This window comes from Ambystoma mexicanum, chromosome 5q (assembly GCF_040938575.1).
Source record: "Ambystoma mexicanum isolate Mex_15411 chromosome 5q, UKY_AmexF1_1, whole genome shotgun sequence".
In the NCBI taxonomy this organism is placed as follows: Eukaryota; Metazoa; Chordata; class Amphibia; order Caudata; family Ambystomatidae; genus Ambystoma; species Ambystoma mexicanum.
Genome location: NC_090933.1, coordinates 648,755,861 through 648,764,771, shown reverse-complemented (window position 1 = coordinate 648,764,771; position 8,911 = coordinate 648,755,861).

The following is an 8,911-nucleotide window of genomic DNA, read 5'->3' as shown; positions in this document are numbered from 1 at the left end:
CACATATTTTACATAAATTAGCAAGCAGTGCTTGTAGAAGGAGGTTGGTTAGTTGAAGGCAGCGCTGTATATATGTTTTATTACTGCTTGTCCCACCTGTGTATCACCCTTAGAATGTGTGCCCAGACAGTAATGTTGGGTGAAGGTGTGTACTGAACTCCAAGCGGCAGCCTTTTAAATAGCATCTAGGGGCACATTTGCTATGAAGGCTAGAGTTGCCCCTGTGCCTTGAGTTGAATGTGCGCCAGGCTTAAACGGCAACGTTCTCTTCGCAAAAGAATAACAAAGTTGGATGCAGTTGACAATTCATTTAGAAATTGCTGCTTTAGAGATAGGGTCCCCTTCTCCTCCACCAACTACATATGAGAGAAAATGATCAGTTTTTCGTAAAGGTTTAACTTTACAGCTCTGCGTACATCTAGTGCATGAAGGCTTTTTTTTGCTGCGTTTGATGGGTTTTGGAAAAACACAAAGTTCTATAGTTTGATCTAAATGGAATTTTTACATTAACTTTGATGAGGATGGGTGCGTAGCACCAATTTGTTCTTGTGCATAAGCACAAAGGGCTCTTGTACTGACAGAACCTGTAGTTCACTAACCCTTCTGATAGAGGGAATGGCTATAAGGAAGGCCGTTTATGTAAGATGTTTAAGGCTTGCTTTCTGCATGGGCTCGAAGGGGGGTACCTATGAGCCTTGAGAGTACGAAATTGAGGTCCGAGCCGGGAGCAGGATTCAAAGCTGGAGGTTATAGTTTCTTAACACCGTCCATGAAGGCTTTAACTACAGGCACCTTCCACCACAACACTTTACTTTGAGATGTGGTGTAAGCGGAAAGCGCCACTAGGTGTAATTTGAGAGAGTTAAAGATTAATCAAGAAGGTCGTAGGTTATATCGGATAGTGAACAGTCAGTTGGATTAAGAGACCATGTCCTGCACCAGAACACAAAACGTTTCCATTTGTTGAAGAAGCATTGCCTTGTGTTCGGCTTACGAGTATTTCCATGAACTTCTGGTCTAGGTTTAGGTGACAAAATTCGATGACCTCAGGAGCCAAGCTGCTAAATTCAGCGTCTGAGAGCATGGGTGAAGCATTGTCCCTTGATCCCGAGTTAACAGGTTGTCCGATCAAGGTAGTTTCATGGGAGGACAGAGGGGCATCATTTGAAGATGGGAGAACCAGGTCTGCCGCTTCCACATGAAAGCTACCAGGATAAGCGTTAACTGTTCCCGGTGTAGCTTATGGACTATTTTGTTGAGGAGAGGTGTCGGTGTCAGGGTTTGGGGGGGTGTATGGATATTTCCCAGACCAAGTGCATTCCCCTGGGAGCCTTTCTGGGGAAACCTGGGTGCGTAATCTGTGCATTGTGTGTTCTCCAGGGTTGCAAAGAGGTCAATTTATGGGAACCCGCAGTTTGAGAAGATGTTGTCTTGCACGTCTGTGTTTAGTTACCATTCATGCTCTGAGGGTAGCATTGTACTCCTGCTTAGCACGTCTGCCAGAGAATTGAGTTTCCATGAAACATGATGTGCCACTAGAAACATGTGAGGTAATGTGCACAGCCAGATGTTTGGGCTAGTTTGGACAGCACTGGAAAGTGAGCTCCCACGTTTGTTCATACAAAACATGGCTGTGGTACTGTCTGTGAGGACTAGGACTGTTTTGTGTGCTGAAAAGCTTTAAAAGCTTTGAGGACTGCTAGCAGTTCCAGAAGGTTGTGTTTTTTGGTTAGGGCCTGTGTCCACGCGCCATGAGCAGTGTGGTGGAGGAAGTGAGCTCCCCACCCTGTCTTCGACATGTGTTATTAGAGTGGCTTTGATCGCTGGTGTGTTAAAAGGATTTCCCTTCAGCAGACTGCTTCTGTTCCACCATTGTAGCAGTTGAACCAGAGGTTGCGAAACCACCATTAGATCGTCCCATAACCTGCTTGCTTGCAACCATTGTTTCGCTAGCAACTCTTGCATTGGGCGCATGCACAGTCTGGCGTGTGGTACCAGGTAGATGGAGGAAGCCATCATTCCTAGTAGGCGCATTGCCATTCGTACCATCACCTGATGACCGGTTACGTACTGAGGTGTTTGAAACAGCATGTTTTGAATCCTCTCTTCAGTGGGAGGACTAGCCTGTTGTTTTGATTAATGCCCCTAGAAATTGCTTTACTTGACTGGGCACTAGACCAGACTTCTTTTTGTTTATAGAAAATCCCAATTGGAACAAGAGATTGTTTGCTGTGTGGTTTGTAGGCACCGTTGGGGTGTGCACCCCCCATAATTAGTCATTTGTCTATGTAAGTGTACACTGGAATGGACTGCCTTTGCAAGTGGGCTGCTACCAAAGCTAGGACCTTTGTGAAAACCCTGGGTGCTGATGCAATGCCGAATGGGAGCATTTTGAATTGGTAGTGCTCATCTCCAAATTTGAATCTTAGGTACTTTTTGTGCGCTGGAAACATTGAAATATGAAAGTATGCATCTTTCATGTTCAATGTTGGCATGTAATCCCCTAGTTTCAGTAGTGGGATGACCTCCTGCAAAGTTGTCATTGTGGATTTTTGGGTCTTGATGTCATGCTGGAAATGCATTTGAGGAGCAGGGCCTCCATGTCCTTGTCCTGTAATCATTTTATCATGTGTATTCTGTGTTATTTTCTACACAGGAGTCCATGTGGGACTTCTGACAGTGCAGCTCTTCCCCTTTTTGGTTTGGTGAACAGACCCTTGGGATACCCTGTACCCCTAAGTGTATGTTTTTGTGTACCTTTGTGTGGCCCACAGAGCAGGGTATGGGCTGGTGGCAGCTCCACTCTGAATTTGACAGGTGCTCTGAGAATCCTCCATTTTGGGATACCCAAGCCCTGCTATTGGAATCAGTTAACTCCTGATAGGAGACAAGGCCCCTGTGACCTCTTGCTTTCTATTATCCGTTACCTTGCTTTCCCAAAGTTCTGGGAAGCCCTGACTCTGTCCCTTCCCCTGACTGGATGTTGGGTGGAAGTTCTTTATATGGCACTGTGGGGGAAGTCCAGGCCAGACTGGCTGGAGCCTTCCTAATGACTGTATGTTGTGGGTACACCCTTGGGGTGGGACCTGAGTGAATGGACTGTGTGACAAATATACATTTCATGTTATGGGTGTCTGGCATCTAGTGTGTGGCACAATGAATGAGACGGCCCTGCCCAAAACTGCTATGAAGGCAGTGTGGAGTGCTGAATGGCTGGGTACTTGTCCCAATCCACATTCCTTGTGAGTGTCTGGGAGGAAGAGAATGGCCTGTATGCACTCCGAGCTTGATTGGCTTAGTGGCTGTCTGCCTGCTGAATGCCCTTCTGAATGATTGGCTGCTGAGCTTGGCCCAGCAGTGTGAATGAGAGACAGAACAGTATATCTGAGAACCTCTCACTTACTGGAATTGTTCAGAAGCTGAAGTCAAAACTTGATGCTTAACCTTGAAGCCCAGCTGGAACAAGGTGGCTTTGCTGCTGCTTTCCTTCATCGATATCCGAAGGCTGTCGTGTCTCCAAGAAATGATTCAAGAGTGGACCTGGCTAGGAGATCTCTTCACAAGCTACGAGAGAACATTGTGCATCAGCTGACCTTCACCAAGGCTCCCTGGAAGTCAGTCACCGAAAGGCTGCTCACTGGTGACCAGGACCGCCGAGGAATCTGAAGTGAAGCGCCAGGACGTCGAGGCCATTGACGACCGCCAGAGTCGACCGAGGTTCGAAGGACCGCTGTAACCTCATCGACCGGAGCCGCGACGCACCATTGCCCAAGACATTTGAATCAAGGACTCTGTTGCTCATCACCATCGACTGCTTTGACCCGCCAGAGAAAGTCAAAGTCACTGAGGAACCGAGGAGAATCCACCGGTGGGTTTCCCGCCACCCAAAGTCCACAAAGACGTGTAAACGAAGGGGAGTGACCTCTGACGGGCCCATAGAATCTGAGCCCGCCCTAGAGTACTTTAAGACGAGATAGCTGCACCTTGAGGTGGATGGGGTGCAGGATTTTCTTACTCCAACAACAATCAATAAGGACAACTCAATGGTTTGGCAAAGGGGAGTCTGTTTAATGACAAGTACAAGAAACAGGGAAACATGGAGATCAACAATGATGCAATGGTCTGTCTCGCTTCAACTCCCAACAATCTTCACTCAAACAACAATAGTTATAGTAAAAATTTGTCATCATTGACATGTAACACTCAGAAGTTTGTCAGGCAATTCTATTGGTTGGAAAAGGTAACTCAAGTATAGGTGCTATATCTGTATATGGTAACAGAGTGTGAGGATTGGATAACTCTTATCGGGTGGGCGTCTACGCCCTTCCCTCTACATTACTCATGCAAACGTCACTAAAAGTACGACGTCTCATTGGTTCTACTATCTATAGGACCTATATTATATTATTTGGCCCACTGTGATTGGGCTGGCTACAACCCTAAGCATAAATCTCCACTTTAATTAGCAGCATGCAGAATGGTCACCCAGACACAGGATGCCCCAAGATTCACCCAGCCTCCCTTCCATCAATCAGTACTTTATGGCTATGTGTCAATTAGTTGGATGAGGTTGGCCTCGAAACTGTAGCTTCTTGTCAGGAAAAGTTATGGTATCTCCTGCTTTGGGCGACATCAGACATTGGTGTGATGCTGGAAATGCATCGGAGGGACAGGCCCTCCGTATCCTTGTCCTTTACTGCTTTTCATTGTTTGTTCTGTCGTGTTTTCCGCGCAGGAGTTCATGTGGGACTCCTGGCGGTGCAGCTCTCTTTCTTTTGGTTTGGTGAACGGACCCGTGGGATACCTTAGGGCACCCATGGGTGGGGGTACAACCCTGTGCCCCTAGTGTATGTTTTTGGGCACCTGTGGGTGGCCCACAGCAGGGTATGGGCTGGTGGCAGCTCCATGCTGAATTTGACAGGTGCGCGGAGTATCCTCCATTTTGGGATACCCCGGCCCTGCCATTGGGATCAGTTGATTCCTGATGGAAAACAAGATGGCCCCGGTGGCCTCTTGCTTTCTATTACCCATTACCTTGTTTTCCCAAAGTCCTGAGAAGCCCCGACTCTGTCCCTTCCTCCTGACTGGCTGTTGGATGGAAGTGCCATATATGGTGTTGTTGTGAAGGCCCAGTCAGACTAGCTGGAGCCTTCCCAGTGATGTATGTTGTGGGTACCTCCTGTGGGTGGGACCTGGGTGAATAGAGTGTGACACTAACATGCATTCTGTGTTATGGGTGTCTAGTATCTGGTGGTTGACACAATGATTGAGACAACCCTACCCGAAACCGGTATGAATGCAGCTGGGAGTGTTGAATGGCTCGGTACTTGTCCCAATACACATAACTTGTTGTGAGTGTCTGGAGAGAAGTGAATGGCCTGAATACCTCGTGTGCCTGATTGGCTGCCTGCCTGCATGAATGCCGTAGTCGTGATTGGATGCTTGAGTGTGACCCAGCGGAATGAATGGGAGATCAACAGTATATCTGGGGACCTCTCACTGCTAGGAATCGTGTTCAGAAGCTGAAGTCCACTACGATGAGTAACTGGATTAACTGACGCTTGACCTTGAAGCCCGGCTGGACGAGAAGAATTGCTGCTGCTCTCCTTCACAATCTGAAAGCTGCTGTGCCTCCAAGGACTGACCCAGAGAGGACCTGGTAAGGCACCCTCTTCCCGAAGTACGAAGGACCATCGTGCACAGCTGATCTTTGCCAACGCTCCCTGGTAGACAGACCTTCAACAGGCTGCCGACCCGATACGGGGACTGCTGTGGAACTCCAAGGAGAAGCACCCGGACTGTTGTCCACCACTGTCGACGACCGCCGTCACCGACCGGAGCCGCCGGGCTCCCATTTGCCTAAGAACTTCCATTGATCATCGGACGCTCTCGTCTGCATCGTCACCCGCTTGTCTCCCGCTGGAGAAGGCCCGACCGTCGACGCGCAGAGGAGCATCCACCGACCGCAGAGACGCCGACGACTCGATGCCCTTGCTGGGCCACAGTTCTTCATCTCTTCGTGGTCCAGAACTATCGTCACCGAGGTGCCCCACACGCCTCTTCCTTGCAGGACGCCAACGCTCTGTCGTCGATGAGCACCGCTGGGAACGAAGCTGCCACTTCTTGCCGTAGTTCAACCTGTTCACCGTCGGACGTTCGACGACCCGGGACTCCCGCCTTAAAGGGAGGGCACTCAAGAAGGGCCGTCGATCCCCCGACACCGAACGCCAAGTTCCCCGACACCTCTCGACGATCCGTGGCTCCCGCCTGAAAGGGAGGCACTCAAGAAGGATCGGTCGGTGCTTCGTCAGAGAACTCTACTCCACCAGGTACATTGGGGGCGGGTAAAACCTTAATAGGAAGTAAGACTATCGAACATTATATGGACTGGGCTTGTGCTATATATCTTTATTTACAGGTTGCCCAGGTGGGGGGATCTCCACACAGAACTGTGCCTAGCGGTAGGGGGTCAGCATTCTGCCTATTGTTTTAACCATCTTACGTTCCTGCCTATCTCTATTGCTGGTTTACTCGTTATTGATCTGTGTGACATTTTAACCGTACAGTTGATGCACTTTAATAAGATCTGATAACATTAGTGGTACCACTCTAGACATGTATATATTTATCATTATTGACTTCCAAGTACAAAGTGCGTTATTGTGATCGTGTACATACCTTTGAATATTAATTATATAAAGGCTGTGTTTTCAGTAATACAGTGTGTGGACATTCCTTTGTAGGGGTTCGGGGACTACACTGTACTTAAGAACCAGCCCGCATCACCTCCTGAGAAGCTAGGCCTTGATTGCTCGACCACGTACCAATAATAGAGAATCTTGGCTGGGGTCCTCTGTGCCTCTCCTCTACCATATATAGAGCGGAAGTACAGACACCCCCCACCGGTCTTTACAGTTGGTACCTCTTCACGCTTGGCTGGTCACGTGTTAGCACACAGTGAATCGGCTTAGTTTTCCTTCTATTTGTGCATTTAATTCTCTTTTTCGGCCGCCACCTGCCTGTGCCCCCTTATCTCAACCTTCACGGGGCAGGCTGCTCTGCTCTTAAGTTTTGATTCTCTGAAGTTACTGTCCGCCTCCCTCTCTTGATTCGACCTCGATTTCCCAGGCACAGCCTGCTCCTTGCTGAGATTCGATTCTGCTGTCTCTCTTCTTGTTTTAGCTGGAATAAGAATCCTGGCCTGTTTTGACTTTTAGTAACCTGGGTTAATTCTGCTTTTGTATACAGTGGACTGCACTTATATAATGTGCTTCGTTTAGGTAGATATATAGTTGGAGCTTGCCGCTCTATTCTCCTACTAAGCATAGCAAGCCGCAATGTCTTCTTAGCTTCTTGCGTTACAAGCCTATGTACAGGCGTTAGCTGGTTGAATACTTTCCTCCTGCTTTACAGTTCCGTTTCTTTATATTTCAACATCGTCTCTTCTTCTATGTCTGTGTTATCCTTCTCCATGGTGTTTCGGCTTAGTGTGTCATCTGTTGGTTGTCGTTCGTTCATCTGTACGTCTGTCCAGGCCCTTGTGACGTCATCATTCGTCTTCCATTAAGGACTTTTGCGTTTCTTCTGGGACAGTGTTTAAACAATCTTAATTTCATAACATTTGCTGGTATGGTTGCCTTAATGGATACATTACTATCCATGGCTGTCGGGTTATTGGCACTTCAATGGGTGTTGCTCTTCTGATGGGCACTGGACAGAGTCCTATCGCAGCTCTCTGTTGGTTTATTTGTTCGTCATATGTCACATATCTTGGTGTGAATGTTCCTGGCACTTCAAAATGGGTGGCTGGAGTGCAGGCCATGTTTGGAACCTCGTCTACAGATGCCGACAAAGATCCGAAAGCCAGCCGTGGTCGAATCCTGATCACGGACGCCAACTGCCGACAACCTTGGTGGGCCTACGTTCTTCATTGACTCTTTGTGGCAACTAACTATCGTCAAGCTGCACCGCACGCCTCATCTTCGCAGGACATCCACGAACGATCGCCAACAAGCACCACGAAGGACCGAAGTTGCCGCCTCAACAACATCATTCACGCTTTTAAATCTCGACGATCCGTGGCTCCTGCCTTAAAGGGAGTTAACTCAAGAAGGATCCGTCGACAACCCATCGTCGAACTCTACTAAACCAGGTACATTGGGTTAGTAGAACCTTTTTAGAAGGAACCAAGACTATATTAAATGATATATGGACTGGGATTGTCAATATACTTTATTTACAGGTTGCCCAATGGGGGGAATCCTCACACAGAACTGTGCCTACTGGTAGGGGCCCAGTATTCTGACAATTGTTTAACAAACTTGTTTTCCTCCCAAGTCTATTGTTGATACCTTTTGCTATTGATTTGTATGCCATTTGAAACTGTCAGCAGTTTGTGCATTTTAATGGAATCAAGAGTAATTGTGGTACCACATAGAGACTGTATATATTGATCATTTCATTATTCCCTGAGCACAAAGTGTGTTATTGTGTATGTATAAATTCTGAACCTTATTTATATAAACACCTCACCACCATCCACCTCGAATAAGAAACATTTCTGCAGAACATTTCAACATTCTGCATGAAGAAATCAAGATACTACTCCAAAAGAAAGAACTTTGTTATCACTAACATAGTGTGTGGACATTCCTTTGTGGATGCTTTGCGACTACACTGTACTTAAGGACCAGCCTGCATCACCTGCTGAGAGCCAAGCCTTGATTGCTTGTCCATTGCTACCAACAATAGAGAATATTGGCTGGGGTGCTCTGTGCTTGTACTTTGCCATATAGACGGCAGGAGTACAGATAACCCCCCTCCAGCCTTTACACTTGACATACCTGTTTGTAGGACGCAGGTCCAGCACTGTGCGCATTGCTAGATCTTTCTTTAGAATAAGGAAATACAT